The 21,273-nt window shown below is 43.6% G+C and overlaps 1 protein-coding gene across 5 annotated transcripts in view; it reads left to right on the forward strand.

The window, feature by feature from the left end:
* The first annotated feature begins 5,318 nt into the window (after nucleotides 1-5,318).
* RABGAP1L (RAB GTPase activating protein 1 like) overlaps nucleotides 5,319-21,273 on the forward strand; it is a 206,524-nt gene continuing 190,569 nt past the window's right edge. For 3 of the 5 annotated variants that reach the window (XM_042819259.1, XM_042819262.1, XM_042819263.1), the window contains exon 1: nucleotides 5,692-5,768. The gene's annotated coding sequence lies outside the window, so the exon portion shown is untranslated. Of the gene's footprint in view, nucleotides 5,411-5,691; nucleotides 5,769-8,804; nucleotides 8,886-21,273 lie in introns of those variants that run through there. The other 2 variants (XM_042819260.1, XM_042819261.1) reach the window with 2 other exon arrangements.

Genomic DNA, 21,273 nt, shown 5'->3' on the forward strand with positions numbered 1-21,273 from the left:
TCATATAAAAAGTTTACTCTGATGTACCTAACGTCTACAGATAGCCTTTTCTAAAACTTCATTTCCAAACTCTTCCACCAAATATGAGTTCAATACTAATTAAATGATCAAAGCTACATTTCTCAGTAGGAGGCAGCTTCCTTGTTGTGTATTCTTTTACAACCCCAACCCCAAAAAATGAGGAAGGCTTCTCTCTTTATTCTGCTGGCCTGTTACTGAGCTGATGGCATTTTAGCAGTGCCATTGAATCCACTGTTGCATACATATTGATTTGTTCTGGCAGAAATAACTTGTGAACTCATTTCTGTGCTATTGAACCACCAAATATGGGAAACCAACAACCACATTATAAAATAGATTATCTATATTCTGTTCTTGATTATGTGTACAGAATTCAACACAGTGTTGATTTAAGGCTGTGTCAATATTCAAGTACAATTTGATAATATGCTGAGCATCTTTAATACACTGAACTTAACTTCTCCATATCTTGTAGCTAGAAAGCCTCAATAGGCATTTAAACTGTAAAATATTTAACGTAAAGTACAAGTGTTAATTACTTACTCACTGAAGATAAATTGACTTGATTTTACCTCAGGCATATTATATTTGGCTCTAGCCTTATGGTTTTAAGGATATGAAATCTCCCTACATAGAGAAAAGTCACTGCATAATCTATTCCTAAGTATTTCTAAAGCTATTAGTTCTAAATGTGTAAGAAATCACTCACTTTTCTGGATTTTAAAGCTTACTCAAGCAATAAGATCAATATAGAGATATATCAAGGCAGTGTGCTTAGGTGTACTATGGACGCCCGAGGCAAGGTCCTTGTAATGATGCTACTGCTTGAGCTGTGGGGGAAGAACACGGTCAGATCAATTATAAATACTCTCTACAGTTTATTTTTTTTTATTTTGGGAATTCTGTTTTAAAAAGACATTAAAAAATACGTACAAAGATAGATGAATGTTTCTGGGACCTTTCTGCCCATACTAGCTGCGTTTCCTGGTATATCCTAGAATTGAACAGATTTTTCCTGGCATTCCTTTCCCCAGATTTTGTTGTTTTGTTCTGAAACATGCAGTTTCTTCCTATAATTTACAGGGATAAGATTAATTACCTCCTAAATAGGAATCCTTCCTCAAGCCTGTTTTCTCAAGCAGACCCCATAGTTCCCTGGCTCCTGATGCAGTGGCAGAGGGAATGGATGCAGGAGGTACCCATTCTGGGCAGATCCTGGATGACATCATCACCCTTCAGAGAAGGTGGGATTGCATTCACATTTATATGTGAGCTCTGCAGAGATCAGGTTGTGGAAATTAGTACATGTGAACTCTATAGCTCCAACTAAGAGCACAACTGGATTCCTTTATCACCATCTGTCCAGCAAGATTACCCTTCAGCTCCCCATAGTGGATAATGCAGGAGAGGCCGAGCGTTGATTTTTATTTTATTTTTTACCTTGGTGTATTTTTATCCATCAAGGTAAAAATCCACACTATCTTTCCCTAGCATATGGATGCTCTGTGTCCTCAGGACTTCTACTGCACCTCACAGGATATTGTGAGTTTGAGGATTTGGGTCTACTAAAAAAGAAAGGCTCATTATGACATTCAGCGCCTTTGGCTGAGAGTTTATTATGCAGCAAAAAAGTATTTCTTTTGCCAAACAGATGGGCTGGTGTGTGTATTCACTTTTCTCATATACAGACTACTTTCTTTGTGTCAAATTCCCATACTGTTTCGGCTGTACATTCATAAGTCCTTGCAGACTTTCCAGGTGTCCAACTGTACTTCTATCAGTCACGCTCAGTGGGTGGAGTTCTCACACTTCTGTGAAAAGTGTTTCTGTCCTCCACAGAACTCTCTGTAATTGAAAGGAGGTGCCCAAAACCGAGAAGTTTTCTTCACCAGAAGCCATTTGGAACCGTAGTGGAGTAGAAACATTTCTTTGCTTTTCTTGTGCCTGACAGCCTTTTACTGTATTTAACTAATCACATTTTTTTAACACCAAATCTCTACTGACTCATTTTCTTTTGTGCACTGCTATGAATGAAGTCTTCTTTTTATGAAGTAACCGCTTAACCAGTTTGTCTCCAGCTTACATTTCTGCAGTCAATTCTTCCCAGCACTGTGTAAGCTTCTCACCTTACAGAATTACTTTCTATTTACTTCAGAACTCTGTTTCGACTTGTCAGGATTTGTTCAATTCTGTCTTCTGAAGTGCTTGCAGCTCTCACCAGAACGGGATATCCTCCATAAATACAATAAAAATATTCTCTGTCATATTGCATCACCTAAAATCAGGCAGTCTGGGATTCAGGACAAAAATATCAGGAGATCTCACTTGTGAGAAATTTCCAGTTTGTATGTGAATTGTGTGACACTACTCCTGTGTGCCATTTTCTAACCATTATATGTGAATTTCACACAGCCCATTCTCCTCTCACCTTCTTATGTGAACAGTAGGTGGCTCAGCGGCAGAAACCTCACCAAAGACAAAATCTCATTATCTGTTTTTGATATATCACAGTTTAATTAAAAATAATAATGCAGTTAGTAAAAATTAGCTTTATCATGACTCTTTGATTGCTTTAGCTTGCTTTGCACGTTAACCTTCCTGAATTTCCCCTACTCGTTATTACAGTCATTTTGTCACCAATTCTTGTCATTTAACCTAGATTCTGCTCTTGTACATCTTTTTGCAAGAGATACAAGTCATCAAAATGGTTTAGATTTAGTCACAGCTTTCTCTTGACAGCTTCCCTTCTTTCTCATTGGGATGGTCTGTTTGTGGCCCTATATTTCTTTAAGAAACTGCAAGCTTTCTGTAGTGTACTCATTCCTAGATCTGGCGTGGTGGGATTTTACATGCAGGCTGGGAGTTCCCTCTCTCAAATCATTACTTAAAGACCACTGTCACCTGGATAGTCTCCCAAATTCTAATCTGAGGAATTATCTAGCTAGTTCAAGTCTCTTGCTGTCACCACCAGTTCTGTAACAGAAATGCTAAGTCATGGCTTGAAGCAGTGATGGAGCACCTGGTGGGAAGGCAGGGCCAACCCAGGAGAGCTCAGGTGTATGCAATGAACCTGAGTGACCAGAAGGGATGGAGCCAAGATCTACACCTTCCCTGACCTCATTTAAGGGTTGGCAGTGGAGGCAAGGGGATCTTGCTGGAGATCACTGCCTACTTGAGGCTTTCTGAAGGTAAGCAGCTTCTTTCATTTATTTCTCAACAGCTCATGGATGTTACATCTGTGCAAATCCTCACTTGTCTACAACTTTGCTGCTCTGCTGCTGTTGCTATGCTTTCCATCGTGTTACGAGTCTTTATGCTTTGTATGATTTTATTTAAATTAAGGCACCATACATTTGATCTTTTTGGTTCACAGTTCTAACATGTCCCTTCTTTTTCTTTTTGTCCTTCTCTATTTCCTCTTTTTGTCATTCTCCAAATACATAAATGGCTCGAAAAGGAATGCTGCCTGTTTATTTCTATGGAAATTACAACACATACAACAAACACAATAACACCATTTGATAGAGCAAATTCTCAAACGCAAAATACTTTCTTTTCAATATAGTAGCTGCTGTTAGCTATGCATTTTTGCCAGCAATTAATAAGAATGTAAATGCTGTGCTTGTAAATATACTATAATGCAGCAACCACCCCTCACTGTGCCAGCATCCACTGTTTGGTCTCCATGAATGTTCAGCAGGAGTCAGTAAGCCATTTTTTTCTCTGCATGGAGGAATTCAGTGGGACACCAACGCTCTGTGTGCACTTCCATGTCAGATGCCATTCTGTCAGACTCTGCTGCTATCAGTCACACAGCAACAACATGTAATGAGACTGGCAGGAAGGTTCAACCTCTGTCACACCACCAACATCTGCCTCTGTCACTGTGGGCCAGCAGAATGACACAGGAAGTGGTGTTACTTCTGGAGCAGCCCTGTATCAACAGCTGTGTGCCCTAATGTTAGTTTCTCTCCACCAGTGCCTCCTGAGCAAACTGTTTCCATAATGGTCACCATTTATAACCATTTCTGATTATGAACGTGACTTTCAGTTCCTGCTGTATGTTGCTCACATCCTCACAGCAGTGTGTAGCACCTGAGCATGCTGACAGTTACACTTTGTTCATCTTATTTCTCATAACATTCACTGCAGTGATTGGTGGAAGGAAGAGATGTCATTCAAAGGGACCTCGATAGGCTTCAAAGGTGGGACCAGGTGAACCTAATGAGGTTCAACATGGCAAAGTGCAAGGTTTTGCACTTGGGCTGGAGGAATTCCAGGCATCCATAAAGACTGGAAGGAGCAGCCCTTCAGAGAAGAACCTGGGGGTCCTGATGGTTGAAAAACTGAATGTGAACCAGCAGTGTGCCTTTGCAGCTCAGAAAGCAAATGGTATCTTGGGCTCCATCAGAAGAGGGGTGGCCAGCAGGGACAGGGAGGTGATTGTCACCCTCTGCTCTGCTCTTGTGAGGCCCTGTCTGCAGTACTGTGTCCAGGTCTGGAGCCCCCAGAACAAAAAAGACAGGGAGCTGTTAGAAAGGGTCCAGAGGAGAGCCACAAAGATGATCAGGGGGTTGGAGCACCTCCCTGCAAAGACAGGCTGAGGGAGCTGGGCTTGTTCAGCCTGGAGAAAAGAAGGCTGTGGGGTGACCTCATTGCAGCCTTTCAGTACCTCAAGGGAGCCTACAAGCAGGAGGGGAGTCAACTCCTTGAGAGGGTAGATAGCCGCAGGACAAGGGGAAATGATTTGAAGTTGAGGGAGAGAAGATTTCGGTTGGATGTCAGGGGCAAGTTGTTTGCTGTGAGAGTGGTGAGGTGCTGGAACAGCTGCCCAGAGAAGCTGTGGATGCCCCGTCCATCCCTGGAGGTTGGATGGAGCCCTGGGCAGCCTGGGCTGGTATGAAATGTGGAGGTTGGTGGCCCTGCATGTGGCAGGGGGTTGGAGATTCGTGATCCTTGGAGTCCTTTCCAACCCAGGCAGTTCTGTGTGATTGCTGTGCTTTGTAATGAGGTGTGAGGCTGCCGTGCTCTGCTGGGCTGTGTCCGATGCTGAGAGCACGGCAGCTGTGTGAGTTATGGGGTAATTTGAGGGCAATTTGTTCCACATGGAATACAAAGGGGAGGAAAGAAACCACTGGGACAACCTCTTGTTATTTGCACACAAACAGTGCAGATGTTTTCCTAAACGTAGGCGTCTGTTTACGACTTGAATATTAAATATTGATTTAACCGTACCAAAACACCTGATAAGCAGCGCGACAAGCCAGCACGAAACAAATGCCCTCTCTCCGGGGCAGCTTTGCAGGCACGTCGCTGCCCATCGGCTGCAGCTGGGACTTCGACGATTTCACAGCCGGCCTTTCTCACGTTCAAAGGCACGGGGAGAAAGGTCTTGCAGCTCTGGCTCTCTTAACGTTACTGACTCGGGCCTCTCCGCTGCCCGAGGCGCGCTGAGCCGGGGACGGCAGCGCCGCCACCCCGGGAGCGGGCGCTCGCGGCCCGCCGGCAGGAGGAGGAGGAGAGCGGCGCGCGCGTGCCCCCACCCGCCGCGCCGCGCTCCGCCATCCTCCCTGCACTCCCTTCCCTTCCCCTCCCGCCGCCGGAATGTGGACGGCTCTCGCCCGGCCCTGAGGCGGCTGCGCGGCCGCCGCGTTCCGCTCGCTCGGCCTCCCCTGCCCGCCGCCCCGCGTCCAGAGGCGGGCCGGGACGGGCCGGAGGCGCCCCGGAGGACGGCTGGGCCGGCAGCGGTGAGAGAGGCGATGCCGCCGCGGGGCTCGCGAGCTGAGGGGAGGGAGCGGGCCGGGCCGCCGTTCCGTGTCCCGCGTGAGGGCGGCGGGTTGTTCGCGGCGTAAAGTTGGGCGCGGGAGCTGGGGAGCGCGCTGTGCCCTCCTCCGTGAGGGGGAGAGCGAAGTCCCTGCCCTCGGCCGGACGAGCGCGAGCCTGCGCCGTCCGCACGGCTCGGAGTTACCTCCCTGTTTCCGAGCGCTTTGGGTTTCTTTTTTTTCCCCTTTAATCCCCAGGCTCCCTGCTAGGCCCTCCCTGGCCGAGGCTCGGCGCAAACATCCGTGTCCTCCGGCGCTCTGCTGCCCGGCTGCTCCCGGAGCCGCTGTGCTTCTGTGCCGCGTCCCAGCACGAAGGAGTGCGGGCTGAGCAGCGCGGGTTGGGCAGGGCGCCGGAGGGACTGGGGGGGCTTTGGGGCTCCTTCCAAGCCAACCGTGCGGTGATCTCATACCTGCGTGCCTGTATCCATGCTTTTGCATAAAAGAGTTTAAAAAAAAAAAAGTAAATACTTTTTTTTTTTTTTTTTTTTTTTTTAAGCTTAAGAGAAATAAATCCAGTAAGACATAAGAAATAGCTCCCTTGGGTAAGCACTGCTTCTCCTTTTCTCAGGCTGTAGTCTCACTAGTGATTCTTTTCCAAAGGGCAGCAGTCTATCTGTCTGCAAAGAGAGTTGCTGGCTGCATTGCAGGCATCATCCTCTCCCTGTGAATTAGGGAATAGCGTGGCTTTGTTTGGCCAAACCTTGTCAAAGTCCTGAGTAGCGTCAGCCTGACTCATGTGCCACGTCTTGTGAATGTATGCTGGGGGAAGAGAGCGGTTCTGCGTGTTGTGCTCGGGTAGCACTGCAGGCAGTGCTGTTCATCTGCATGGGTGATGTGGTGTTAAGAGGTTAGTTTGCAGTTTAAACTTGAAGGGACCACTCACGCAGGCACACGTGAGCACACATTGGCTCAGTGTTGCAGGAGTCTAAGCTAATTCAGAATGAAGTGCTCTGCGGTGTTCTCTTTAAGGTAGTGACAGTGAAATGCAGGATTGCTTGGGTAAAAATAGAATGCAGGCTTTTGAAAAGTGATTCACAGATTAAGATTAGGTGATATTAGTAAGAGGATTGCAAAAACATCCAGGCCATAGCATGTACTGCAGAGCAATTGAGGATGAGGTGAGTTGAGGCTTTTTCTTCCCTTGCGTCAACAAATGGGACTGGTGCAGCAAGGAAGTGAGTTCAGAGAACTGGTCAAAAAGCAGTACTTGTTATTTCTTTTTTCCCCCTCCAGGTTACTTTATGGTTAGAACAACTTCCTGAACTAGTTCACTTGTCTGGTTGTAGGGATGTTAGCTCCATCCGAAGGAAGAAGTGCGTTGGGGTGTGTGTGGCTATTGCTGTGTCTCTGACACAGCCACGAGCTCAGTGGGTGGTGTGCTTATCTGGGTCACGCTCTTAGGACCATTGAGATCACGTAAGGAGGCACTGCTGCCAGGAGTTGCTGTGTGTGTGCCGGCTAGTGCCACTTGTGCTGAAGGTAATAAATGACAGTGACGGTGATAAGAGCTCCTGTGTGCTGGCATGCATTGGTTAGGAAACCACAAGATTGTTTGTGGTGGTGCTTATTGTTTTTGTTTTTCTCGAAGCAACAGAGCCACCTCTATTTCTGCATTTTAATTCTGCTCGCCCACATCAGTGGCTGGATCTTTGCTCTCTCCTGGTTATCTTTTCTTCTCTCCAAAGCTGCTGTCGATTCGTTAATTGCAAAGAATGACATGGGCATTATCAGATAGAGACATCTGTAAATGTATTCAGCTCTAATTTAAAAATAATCAGTTGTATTTTTATTATTTCTGTTATAGCTGAAAGGCTATTTCAGGCTTGACTGACCTTAGTAATTACAAACCTTCTGATTTCCAGTTCAGGCTAGTTTGTCATTAGATTATACCCGTTCTACGTGCGCAGTGGGCAGATGCACTGTATCAGCACTCTTAATCCTGGTGTAGCAGCACGAGGGATGCACAAATGTGTCAGACTGCAACACTGAACCTTTTAAATCTCTGACCACCAGCTGTACTAATCTTTACACTAAGTGCTCTTCCACCCCATGAATTTTAATCTTGACCTTCTAAGTGAAAAATAAAATGCATATTTCAAACGTGAACAGTAAGCCTCATAGAATTGTCCTCTTAAAGGAGACAAAGGTGTTTTAAGTATATTTTGTAAGTTTTTTTTTTGTTTTGACAGTTATATTTTTGATAATGTATTCTAGCCTCAATCTTTGCTACACCAGTACAGGTATTAAAGGAGCCATTGCTGTAACCTGGATTGCTGGAGTGATTCTCTTTCCTTTGCTGGAGTCCTGCTTCCTAAGAAAAGCCTGAAGTATTTGACAAGAGTTTGAAATTAATGTTTTTTCATCCTTTTTTTTTCTGTATTCTTAACTTTAAAAAGAGACAAAGTTTCTGTAGAGAGTATTGGAAAGTGCCTCTATGGGTTTTAAAGTGTTTACTTAATTTTGGTGTCAGAACTGTTCCAGGAGGACACCACGAAGCTGAAAGAGATAATGTGGTTTGATTGTGTGTATGTGACTCTCTTAAATTATACACAAATCTTTTTCAGAAACCTGCTTAATTAAGTTGGTTACTCTGAAAGATGAGTAAGGCCTCTGTAGAAAGCCTGTTCTTTTGCAGGGATGTTTCCTGTCCTTGGGAAGCATAGCAGGGACAAAGATCTTCCTGATGTTTTTAAGCAGACAGGGTTAAAACTGAAGTTCTTGCTGCATAGCAAGAGGTCCTGAACACATTGCCCTCCTGTGTACTGACCACTGGTGCCCAGCTCATTGGCAAACCAGCTGAGGTTGCACTCTTTAATGACCTCAGCAATGGGTGTGAAGACACTCAGAGGTACTGGCTTCAGTGGTAGTCCCTGCAGAATGTGACTGTGTGACTGTGACTGCTGGTTAATGGAGTTGGTGCTGCTGATAATTTCCTCAGAACAATATTGCTCTTCTCTGCAGTGCCTGTCTCACCAGTTGGGGTTGGATACAGCGTGGGACTGTGCTGATGGTCTTCCATGTCCGATGCTTGTCTGTCACCCAGTAAGCCAGCCGTCTCCTTGTACTGCTCAGGTGTTGTTTGTACTCTGGATCTATGCTTGCTGTTCCCAATAACCGTGTTCACCTTGGGCATAGGAATGCCTTCCAGGAGGATTTGCTCCATGATCCCGTTGTTGTGTTTGGTTAGGCTGCCTGGTCTGCAGCCACCTGAATCCTCCTCTTGGCTCTTGAAGTTGGATGTGATGTTTGCCTTTCTTCCAGCCGTAAGGAACCTCGGTCAGTCTTACGGCCTTTCGCAGTTTTGTCTCTCAGTGAAATTGGCCAGCTCCTCTGGACTTTCAGATGCATCCCACCTGGTCTGTGTGTTTCCAGTTTGCTGAAATGTGTCTTTGTTCCAGCAGATTCTGCTGCTGGACTCAGGGCTCTGAGAGTCTGGAGCCATGAGGTTATGCTGCTTGTTGGTGCTGAGCGGTCTGTAAGCCTTGTCCTCCCAGGGTGCCTTACAGCTAAATAGCTGTGCTTTTAAATTATAGTATAGTTAATGTCTCAATTTATATCATGTAGTTGTGTCTATCTTAAGGCATAGACAGGTTTTCCTTGATAGGAGGAATGTTCCAGGCAGTGGTCTGTTGCATTTGATAAGCTTATGTTGTTATTTGCTTTTGGAAAGAACAGACTGAGAGCTCAGGCTTCTTACTCTGAGGACTGGCATTAACTAAACAATTAGATGACACAAATTTTAATAATTTTCATTGCTATTTAGAGAGATGCCACCTTTTATTTTAACATGGTTTCTATCTTAACAAGAAATCATAGTAATTTAAGAAAATACACCAAAAAACCAACCCACAGCAGTATTTTGTTTGCAAGTTGTTATGTTGAAACACATGGATTACACTTCAGTAGAATCACTCATTGAGCATTGTGGGCTTGCAGTGGGTTAGTAGAAGCATGTCTTTTTTTAGTATTTTGATTATAAGTCCTACAGCAGTCTGTACTTTCTTGGAGGAAAGCAATTGAATGTAATTAAAATCAGCTACTTTTACTTGATTGCTGCACTTCACAGAGGTCTGGACTCCCGTTGACTATTTCAGTGTAATAAGTTAAGATGGACGAGAAAAGTACAAGTTAGAACAATGTAAAACACTGTATTTTTATGGAAATAATTAGTAAAGAAGTAATTGGTGATTTGTAGATGGGTTCATTTGTGTATTGTGTTTATGTTGTGCATACATATTTGTATTTCTAACAAACATTTCACAGTTAACACTGTAAAGAACTGGTGCACTGTCCTTGTGTGCTTGTTTCTGTGTGCAATACAGAGCCCAGAACATTAATTTAGGAATAGGTGCAGAATGTAAGAACAGGCAAAATAGTTAAAATAAGCTTGCAGAAATAATTTGGAGTTTTTTCTTTGTCCTTCAATAACATCCAGGTGTCTTTCAGTTCAGTATGAGCACCGCATGCTGACATGCATTCCACAGCAGCCTTGGGGAACCTTTTGGACCTTGGGCTGAATCATCTGGATTGCCTGTGGCAGAGAGAAGTGCTGGCTGGTTTTGATTCTTTCCTTTCTGCGGAGCCTTTGCTTTATCTTCTTCCTCTGGCATGTACTTTCATTATTTCCTCTTATTTTGAACTCAGATCTCGCAAGTAAATTCTTGGTGGCAGTGCAGCATAAGTAATAGTTGTCCCAGTCCGAGCTGCCAGTTTCTGTCTGCGCTCTGTGCAGTGATGGTGCTCACACAGGCACTTGCCTAGCCAGGTTGAGCTGGGAGGAGATGCTCCAATCCTCCATTCCCCTTTGGGGTTATTGGTCAGCCAGTCGCAGGAGGTGTCCCGTCTCCTTCAGCGTGTTGCTGCCAGCACAGGAGGTGGGTAAGGTAGCTGCTTTTTTGACAATTCTTCACCTCCTGTAACTTTGAGATGTCACTGGGCTGTCTGTAGCTTGTGTCAACATTTTCAGCATGCGTGTGTGAGCATTTGAGCAGAAAGAAGCAGTGAAGTTGGAAGAGAGCTTTCTGTGCATGGCAGCGGTTGCTCTGGGGTCAAAACTTGAAGTGGAAAGCAGATCAGGCAGTGCAAGGAAAGCAAGCTTTTGGAAATATCAGTTCTGTCAGTTTCTGCAGGCTGTGTTTGCTCATAGATGTCTCTACCACAAAAACTTTTTTTATTCCTGTCGTACTTGATTCTATTTGTTGATTCTTTAATAAGAATAATTTGAATACGAGTTACTTACTGTTATAAAGTTCCAAGAAACAGAGGTGTTAGCTAGATTTGTGTATTTCTTGGAGATAACTGCTCAGTGATGTTTGAGACTGGAATGGAAGTGGTTACAGGCGCAGTTGAAAACTCAGTGCCTGATACAATACACTGTTTTGAGAATATTATTTGTCGACTATTTATTGCTCTGTGTATATATAAAAACTGTTAGGGGAGAGAGGTGCGGGAAAGCATTGGTCAAAATGTCCATTAGAGTATGTTGTCAAGCCCCAGAAAATTAATATCAAGTTGGAAGTTCCTCATAGTTGTCCTGACTTCTGTATTTGCCTTTGACTCCTACAGCTTCCCTTTTATCTGACTGAAGTTGACATTATAGGGGGGTCAGACTGCAGATTAATATCTAGCTTTTGATGGTAGTCAGAGAAGAGAGTGGCTGTGGCAAAGTGACAAGACAAGCACAGATCATCCTTCCTCCATCATGCCCTCCTGGTTTCTATGGGGTCGTACTGTAGAGTATGAAAAAAGTAGCCACATTATTGTGTGTGTTCCCTTCAGAATATACAAGGTGCCAAAATAACATCTGTTCTTAACTCTGTAGGTGTGCAGTGAAGCTGTCTGCTTCATTGGGACTTCAGAATACCTGGTGGTTGGGTTTTTTTCCCTGCTCTTAGTGCTTGGATGCTTTGTTGGGCTTGTTGGAGACTCACCTTTGACTTCCATGTGTGGCAGGATGCTGAAGCTCACCTGTCTGCACTTTGTATTTTGGATTAGGATTCCTTCTATTGTAAACCATTTGCTTGTCCCATGGCTCCTGTGAGCGTGGAAAGAACTGAGCAGTACCTATGAATATATCCTACTGTACGTCCTGCTAAACAGGTTTATGGGTGTCAGAATAGTTACTATCTCCATTCGTTGTGTAGTTGAATAAAAAATGTAAGAGTCGGTTACACTGAAATGTTCAGAGTGGACTGCTGTGATGGATTCGAGAGGTTTTTCTGTGGCACCTTTGTAATTTTGACTTTCCTGCTTTACTTCCAAGAATAACACTTCATTCCCAAGTAAACATTTTAGTTTTCAACTTTCAGCATCAAAACGACAAGATGTGGGTTTGTGTCAGTCCCCTTTTCCTGGGTGATGTCAGCTTTCCCTGCTGACAGCACTGGCTCTGAGGTTATACAGTGTCCCCACCTCTCCTAGGTGCTGCACGTTTACTTGTCTCTCAACAGAATGCTTGTTGTGTGGTGCTTAGCAATTGGAGAGACACCTCTGTGGCTCCTCAGGATTTGTTTGATTTTATGCAAGCTGGTGAATTACTTTAATTAGAAATATAACACATCCAGCTATTTGGATGGTTTGGAGTTTGGAATATGAAGTGATCTTCTTGAGATCAAACCTTGTTCTCATCTAGATAGAACAAATTGTATTGATCCTTTAGACTTAAAATGAGAAAAGGCTTTTCTTCCCTTTCTGCTTATTACTACTTTCTTTCCCTTGATGTGACTGAGTGGACAGAGCACTGTAGTACCAGATGTATCTGATCACATATTGTCCTGTTCTTACAGGAAGATCTTTTTTTCTGTGAAGGGAACAATTTTGTATTCTTTCATGACTTTCCCTTCATTTTCTAAGATCTGTCACAGCCTTTGAAATTAGCAGCAAATCTGCATCTCAGAATATTTTTGTAAGAGCTTGCCCCAGGAACGTGGGGTGTGAGATGTTACTTCCAGCATGCAGAGGAATTTAGAATGCACTGGTCAAATCAAAATTCAGGTAGCATTTCATAGAATCACAGAATGGTTTGGGTTGGAAGGGGCCTTAGAGATCGTGTTCCAACCCCCTGCTATGGGCAAGGACTCCTCCCACCAGATTCAGCAGTGGTTTTTGGTATTAGGTCATCTTGCAGTTAATGTAATAGCCATGGATATTTTCTTTGGATCAATCACTCCTTAATTCAAGTAACTGCTTTCTGTTCAAATGATACTTCTACGTCATCTTAGCTGCAGAAACAGCACAGCTGTAGTAGAGAAATAATGTCAAGTTCAAGGTATGCTTTTAGCAAACAGGAAAATGTACAAAATGAACAGAGAATTACACGTGAGCATTGAGAATGGGAGAATACGAAAATGATAGCATGCTGAAGATTGTTTCTGTGTTGCACCATTATGGTTCAACACACACAGGAGTGAGGCAGACAATAGTTAAAGCCATTTGCTGTGCTACATTCCAGTTGCTCAATTTGAAGCAGTTATCCTAACTTCCGCGAGGTTTCATTTTCAGTTCACCATGGCCTTTAAAATAACCATTCTCTTCTCATCTTTTCATGTTAGAAGCTTGGTGGCTGTCTGACCAGAACTCATAGGCCCTCTCATTCTGGGAAATCTGTAAGTGAGGAATGTAAAGAATTCACTGCTCAGGATTGCCTGTGACAGCTGATGGAATGAAAGATGTGTAGTGCTTAATTACAGTTGAACAATGTTTGAGAAGTGGAAATGTTATTGTCTATTTGTGGTTGGATAGTATGAAGTTAATTTCTGAGATTAAGGACAGAGCACTGGAAATCCAAGTTAAACCTGTGAAATTTGCTATTCCCAAAATGCACTTTGCTGGTTTCAGATGAGAACTGTGAGCTATGGCAGTGGTTACATTGAGGAAGAGGGACGTTACTGGCTCTGAAGGCAGGCAAGAAGTCATCATTTCTCTTGTTTCAGTGGGGTTTGTCAAAGTGATGCTCCAGGAGGTGTGTTTGGCAGGGAGAGAGGTTGGCACCCAGAATCTTGCTGCCTTTATCATACTGCTCTTCCATATGCTCTCTTCTGCATTATATAATGCATTTTTAATGGGAAATAATAGCTTGTAGGGAAACTACCTGCTTGAAACTTGCAGTGTGTTCAGTAGAGAGGCTGTCCCATAGTCCTATAGGCTAAATTAGGCCAACGCTTATTTTTCACTAAAGGAATAAAAGATTAAATCTTTAAAGCAATGATTGCCCTATGCTACTTCAGCCAAGAATAATGGGATGCTCTTTGAAGAGAACTTTTTGCTGCTACCTTTTGTTTTCCAAACGCAAAAAGGATGGACTGGCTGAAGAAGATTGGTGTGGTGTTCAGTTGCAGACGGCCAACAGTGTGACCATGTGCTTGAGTTGCTCGTTTGTGCTGTTTGCTTTATCCTGGAGGTAGAAATTGGAGCTGCTGTGCTCAAGTGAGTTGTTTGAAATTCTGATAAGCTGCCCAGTGAACCTGTATAGCAGAACTTGGTGCGTCTGTGCTGTGCTTTTTGTTGGTGGGGTTTGTTTGCTTTTCCTTCCATAAAATACCCATAAAGACTGATAGGATATCCCTCTTTAGGATAGCGGGAGCTGGCTTATTTGCACCTTAAAAGGTGTGCACTTTCACAGGGGGTTGTTAGGGAAAAGACTTTTAATTGGCAGCAAATCAAACATATTTCCTAAAGTTGTTTGCATACAAACTGGATGAGCTAGCATTGCTTGCACTTGTGAACAGCATGTAGTATGTGTGAGTGAGAAGTGTGTATGCTAGTGTGAGCTGCCTGTCACCTGGTGGCTCATGCCACTAACTGTGGCCAAATCTTAGGCCTGAGGAGTTGTTTCTTTTTAAAATCTCACTCCCCAACCTTATTTTAATTGCTTTGTAGCTTGTGTCCTGCAGCAATTCCATTTGTTTGTGGATGCCCCATCCCTGGACGTGTTGAAGGCCAGGTTGGTTGGGCCCTGGGCAGCCTGGGCTGCTCTTAAATGTGGAGGTTGGTGGCCCTGCATGTGGCAGGGGGGTTGGAGATTTGTGATCCTTGGGGTCCCTTCCAAACTGGGTCATTCTGTGATTCTGTTTGTGGAGTTTGAGCGAATGCAAACAGGCAAGTTACTGGGGGCTGCCTGTGTGGTTGACCTGATCTTCTTTCCTTCCTTGATCTGGTCTGATAGTTTGTTTACCATTTGTGATGCCCTTCTCCCCACCCCTTCCACATTGTACTTCACATCAGTGGTTTTGTTTTTTAATGTGCTCTCTCTCATCTTCGCTCTCGCCTGTGGTTTGCAGCGGTTGATGATCTCTGCAGAAGAGGAGAGGTGCTGCTTCTCTCTTGGGCTGTAAATGTCAGCTGCTTCCTTGCCTGAGTCACCATGCCTGCAGTGCCAGCATGCCTGCCAGCCGATGGGCCTGGAGTCAAGATGAATGAAAACAGTCTTTTTCCCTGAGCAGTTCAAAATGGAATCTCTGCAGTGTTTAAGTGGCTGATGTGTAATCCAGAACTCCAGCTCAGGAAAGCTGTTTCTCTCCTTTATAATAGTTGCCTTAGTATGCAAAATGCCATCAGGTCAGAATTCTGTAAGCTGTGGATGCAGAATGCTTTGAGGCTGAATGGACGTTTTCTTGTTTATGTAGTTTTCTTTTGAATCTGTTTTCCTTCTAATAGTTATTCCTTGGCTTATGATTGACGTAGGAGCAGTCTGTGTCGAGGCCTCCTGTATCCTCTGTATCCAGGCACCCGGTGCAGGAATTAAAAACAGCCTGCTCTCTGTGAACAGACTAATTATTTGTTGTGGTGTATTAAGTTGAAGCTCACTTTCACAGAGGAGACAAAGCTGCCAAAATAAGCTATGTGGTTTTTCAGTTGTGTGGTCATTCTTTCTTTGTTTTGTTTATTTGAGTTCTTACTATTGCTTTCACTGAAACTAGATTTTTTAATGCATACACATGGCCTTATATTTTAATATGAATACAACAGAGATCTTTTTATATTAGAGTGATTTTGATCTACGGGAGCAGTATCAGTAAGGCAAGTGAATGCTAGTTTCTGTTTTTCCCAGGTGTGTTTTATGTTGTCTTTCACAGAGATAGACACTGGGAAACAGCTTATGGATAGTAAAGCAGCACTTGGTTTGAACAGAGAGTTCAGCTTCTTTCTCCTCTTATATGAGAGAAAGGGAAATGAAGGGCAAGATTAGAGTGGCGATGATCTTGGTGAAATTGAAATAGAGTGGGATTTACAGAAACAGTTTTGACATCTTCAGCATAGGAAGCAGTGGTTAAGATTGAATTAGTGAGCTGTTTCCAGTGCCCTAAGCAGGAAATTAGAATGAAATACACGTTACCTCTATGTAAACCAGAAATGTGAGTCACGTTGCACTTGTGTTTTATAGTTAAGTCAGCTTAATGCTTTTTTTGCTCGTGTGCGTTGTATTGAGCGGCTCAAAAAGGGGAACAAACGACCCTTTCCAGTGTACATCTGTGCTTTGAACATCTGTTAGCAGAAGAGAAATCACTGCGTAGCCGCGTGGGACCTTCCTCTCAGAAGGCTTCCAGAGAGTCCCTTGAAAATCTTTCTTCTGTGTTGTGTTTCGTTGTGAGATTATCAGTGAAACTGTATGGCTTTGAAAGTTCATTGTTAATACTGGATCTGATTTGGCCTGGCTGATGATGGAAAGTGTGAATTTGATTGATCTGCACTGCCCTGGAAGAAGATTGGAACCTTTCCTTTAAAACACGTTTCATTTTGCTCAGTGAAAACAGATGCATCAACATTCACCTTGTTTTTGTGTTGTCTTTTCTTTCTTTTTCATAGATGTTATCAAGTTCTATCAAAGCCTTGGTGCTGTTGAATGCAAAACTGATTTTATTTTTTTTTAAAAGAAAATATATCATTTTTTTGAATGATGAATTTGAGCATTAATTTTGAAATATTTGTTGAACACAAACTGGAAGGAAATGCCAAGTACCAGGTCAGTGCTTCCGAGGACTAGTTCATGTATTGGTATTTACTAATGGGGGCCAGCTTGATGAGGAAGTTTATGAAACCATTTGGGGAATGCAAAGCAAATCCAATCCAAAGCCACGAGCCCTTCCTTTTGAGTCTCTCTCCTATCATAGCAGCTTTGCCAGTGGTCATGGCTGAGCTTCTCTGCCCAGCGGTCCCCTGGATGTGCATTGCTGCTCAGGTCTGTGTGGTTTTGTTTGTGATGTGGTTTTCCAGTTTACACGCAGTACGAAATGCATGGAAGAGTTAGGGAGAGGGGGAATTGAGAAACACCTCCGTCCTGTGGCCCTCCTCTTGTACACTGGGGTAAGCTAGTGTAGGGAGTTGCAGTGAGCCCACGGTGCCTTCCTGGAAGGAAGAGCTGTAGCTTCTGAGACTGGGCTGTGTGATGATTGGGATGAATACGCGGTAAGTTCCACTTCCTGGCTCCCAGAAAGCTCTATTCCAGGTATGTGTGGCTTCGTTTTTATCCCAGCTCAAAACCTTGGGAGCTGAAGTATGGAAAGCTGAAGTGAGTTGGCCAAAACTATAAGATAAAGCTCAAAGAGGAAAATAACAGCTTTTCCTTAGTCATTGCTGTAGCACTACGAGATTTCCTCCCTTCTATTTTAAAACTAGATAAATCTGATTAATTACTTTATATCTTGAAAACCTTTTGCTTTGAAACTCTCTTTGTCAGAAAGCTGTGCTGAGATGTTGCTTTTCCTCGGAGTTGTACTCCTTTCGCCAACCGGTTGGCTTTGATCAGCAGAATTTAGGAAGTCTTCCTCCCGTGTGATTGTTGCAGGGCTCTCAACTTGTTTTCTGCGTGCCATTGCTCATCTGTGTGGGGGAGGAATCATCCTCTGCACGGGGAAGAACAGGACTGCTCAGGACTTCTCTTACAGAAATTGCTTCCTTGTGGTAGCAGAACGTACTTCAGCATTTCTTACTGTGAAGAGAACTTGGAAAACACAGTTTGTCACCGTTTTTCTGAAGATGTGCTTGGAAGACCCCTTCTGATTCTGGGCTCTGATGGCTTGGGGAGTTACCATCTGCTCTGTGGTTTTGTTCTTGGAACGGTGTTGGTCAAACGGAAGGTTTATTTGCACCTCAGACGTGTTAATTCATTTGAAGTAAAACTGCACCAGCAGCTGAACGAAGCTTGCGGGCTCGGTGCAGAAGTAGCTGAGGTGTGTTACTTCTGCTGCCTTCCTGCCCCTGTCTGTCACATGCACTCTGAGCAGCAACCAAATGCAAATGCTGAACCTCTTTAACGACTGTTGTGAGCGATGGTTCAGCTCCAGGAATAAACTGAGCATGACTGGAGGCTGTATGGCTGTCTGTGTGTTCTGACTGATGATTGCACACCTGGTGTTGGCAGTCACTTGTTCCAAACCTTTGGTTCATCTCTGCCATGGGTGAAACAGGAGTAAGTACTCAGTACGGGGTAAAGCGAATGCTGAAAGCGAAATAACGTAACTGCCTGCAGTCTGGAGGTGACTGGAAAGTCCAGAAAATGTTTCTCTCTTTTCTTAGTCATAAAGAATAAGAAATAAAGTAAAAAAAAACATCATGTGTTCTGTTTTTCTCACCTTCCCCAAAGCACCTTAGTATGTGATTCATTCAGGAGAGGTTTTTATTCTTTTTACTGGTTTTCTTAAAAGTGCTTAGCTGGAGTAACAGAACGTGCGTATTTTTCCCCTCTAAGTAGCTTCTTAAGGCAGTAAAGCCTCAGTAATCTTCTTGAGACTCAGAGTTACATTATTATATTCTCCTATCAACTTTATTCTACTTGTTTAATTTGAAACGTGACTCAGTCATGATTTAGAGGTGGTCTTGGCAAAAGACCTGAGGGGTTTGTAGACTGGTAGCTTAGGTGAGCTGATGAGTGAGGAGATGTCCTGGAACTCCCTGCCTGGCCTGCTGGTGTCTGATTACCAAGCAGAAACCAGGCTGGTTTTGTTGTGACTAGAATGGCGCAGAGAGCATCCATGTGAGTAATGCTGATGGCAGCTTGGAGTTGGCTGTAATGAAAGGCAGGAATGAAGGTGTTTAGGGTGGTGTTTTGCTCAGCCATGGCAGAGGTGTGTCTGCTCACCATGTTGATGGTCAGGCTTGAGCTGCACTCTCAACAACATTAAATAGCTTGTAAATCTGTAAGTGCAATGACATGCATGGTATGCTTTTAGGAATTCTGAAGGGAATTAGAAATTCCCTGCAGTCATCTCATGTTAATTATATTTCCTTCCTCTGTTCCAGAAGAGGAACTTCCCTAAAACTGTCTTTACCTACATGGGGATATTTTGTACTTCATTATGCTTTTCTAGTTGCATTATCATCATTTTCTCCTTACAAACGTGCATTTACTGTGCTTTTCTTCTTATATATTGCTACAGAAAGCTTTTGGCAGTTGACGTGCCTGTCTGTCCTCCATGGCTGCAGACAGAAGGTGGTACAGCAGCTGGCATTTGTCCTACAACAATTAATGCAGTAGAGCCCTTTATGCATAAAGTGCATGTGTGCACAGAACTCTCTGATTGAAAGTTAAGAGACAAGAGGAGCTTTGTGGGGGTCTGCATCCTTTCTGCTGATGTGGCCAGGAGGGCTGCCTGTCATCCTCTGCTGTTTTCTCCAGTGCTGGAGTAACTTTGCAGACCTGATGCTCATGCACATTATGCTGTGTTTAGGGAGTGTGTATTTATGTTCTCCCATTTTCTTTAAAGAACTCCATAAGTGTCAAATTCCACTATTATACTGAAGAATTACTTTGAAATGAGTATTCAAGCTAGACGTAGTGTTTATTGCAAATAAATATGCTTTTACAGCCTGATATCTGTTAAGCAATTTGTTCATGGTTTTTTTTTTTTTTTTTTTTTAATAATATACTCAGTCTTTTATATTTAAAACTCTTTTTGGTCCCTTTTGCCAGGAACGTCTTTAGAGTTGAGATGAAGCTGACTTCAGTGGAGAATCCATGGCCTAGGGTTGGGTGGAGCCCACATGATGTCATGTCTGCAAGCTGCTGCTTTGGGTTCATTGCACTGCCAGTCCAAACTGGTAGTCTCTCTCTGAATATGGCAGCTGTTTGGTGGCTTTTTCTTAATGCCACTCTCCTGACAAGTTTCCTGTGCTGTAATACAGTGCTTGAAATTGAGTTGGTGGTTGTTGACCCTGCACATAGCAGGGGGTTGAAACTAGGTGATCTCTGTGGTCCTTTTCAACCCAGGCCGTTCTATGATTCTGTGATACGATACTCTGGGATTTCTGTGTGTAATGCTTCACTAACTTGAAAGGTAAAATTGTGGTTGTGTTAGGGAGAGGGAAAATTTGTTTGGAGAGAGGTGGGTGTAAATAGATCAAGTCTTGAGAAGAGCAAAAGGCTACTGACCGTGGTTTCAGAAGTGAGGCAGAATGGTTTTGTATTGAACTTGGCTTAGTTCCCAAACTTGTTCTTTGGTACAAAGTTGCTGAACTGCGTGTTGTGGCTAGCAGGCTTAAATAGTGCTTGCTCAGAACGGAGGAGGACTTGCTGGTCTCAAGGGCTGTTTATGTGCTTCCCTGCCAGGAAACCTAAATTTGTGATCTCGATTGCATGTTTTGAAAGTAAAACTGAGAAGCGAGCATGGCACGGTTCTGTGCCCTGGTACTGCTGTGAAGGCAGTGTGAAGCAAAACCTGTCTGTGCTCACAAGTCACAGCACAAGTCTGGCTGAGCTCTCCTCTAGAGGAGCTGATCCTCCCACTGTGAAACTGGGTTTGGTGGGCACTGAGCTGAGCTTCAGATCTCCGTATCCAGCTTCAGGGGAAGCGTTCTGTTCCACCTTGCAAATAAGGCAGTAAGGGAAGGTTCCCTCCCTGCTTTAGGTTATTCGTCAGAGCTTTGTCTCTTAAGGAAAACACTGTGCAGCACCAAGCCAAAGCAGAGCTCTCTGGAAACTAATGTGGAAGTACACTGTGTCTGCAAGTATGTACTATTTACCAAGAGTATCTGAAAATGCCTTTCTTCTTTTAACAGAGGAATTATAAAAACGCAGAGACACTTTAAAAACAACAGTTTAGCCCACTGTTCCTTTAGGGGCCAGGGAAAATGTTCTACTCTAATAGAGATGATCCTCTCTTTGTGTTGGATACCTACAGTTTTTCTTATTCAGGAGTGCTGGGAATGATTTCAACTGTTTTTTTTTGGTTTTTTTTTTTGATAGTCTTTTAAATGAACTTGTAGACATACCAATCCTTTGCCCTTGTTTGGTTGTGCCTGGGCTTATTTCTGCCCAGAGAAGAGAAAACCTGTTCTTGGTTTCTGTAATATTTACAGCTAATTCTTTTTTTTTTGTGAGTAACGTGATTAACTGTTGTAGACTTTTCAGAGAAACTGCTGAGAAGAATGTGATTGTGGTTTAGTATGATCTTTGATGCTTCATCACATATAGATATAAATACCTTGCTGAGAAAAC

Source organism: Centrocercus urophasianus, unplaced genomic scaffold (genome assembly GCF_019232065.1).
Source record: "Centrocercus urophasianus isolate 14NV4802_14NV808 unplaced genomic scaffold, USGS_Curo_1.0 seq_18, whole genome shotgun sequence".
Classification (NCBI taxonomy): domain Eukaryota; kingdom Metazoa; phylum Chordata; class Aves; order Galliformes; family Phasianidae; genus Centrocercus; species Centrocercus urophasianus.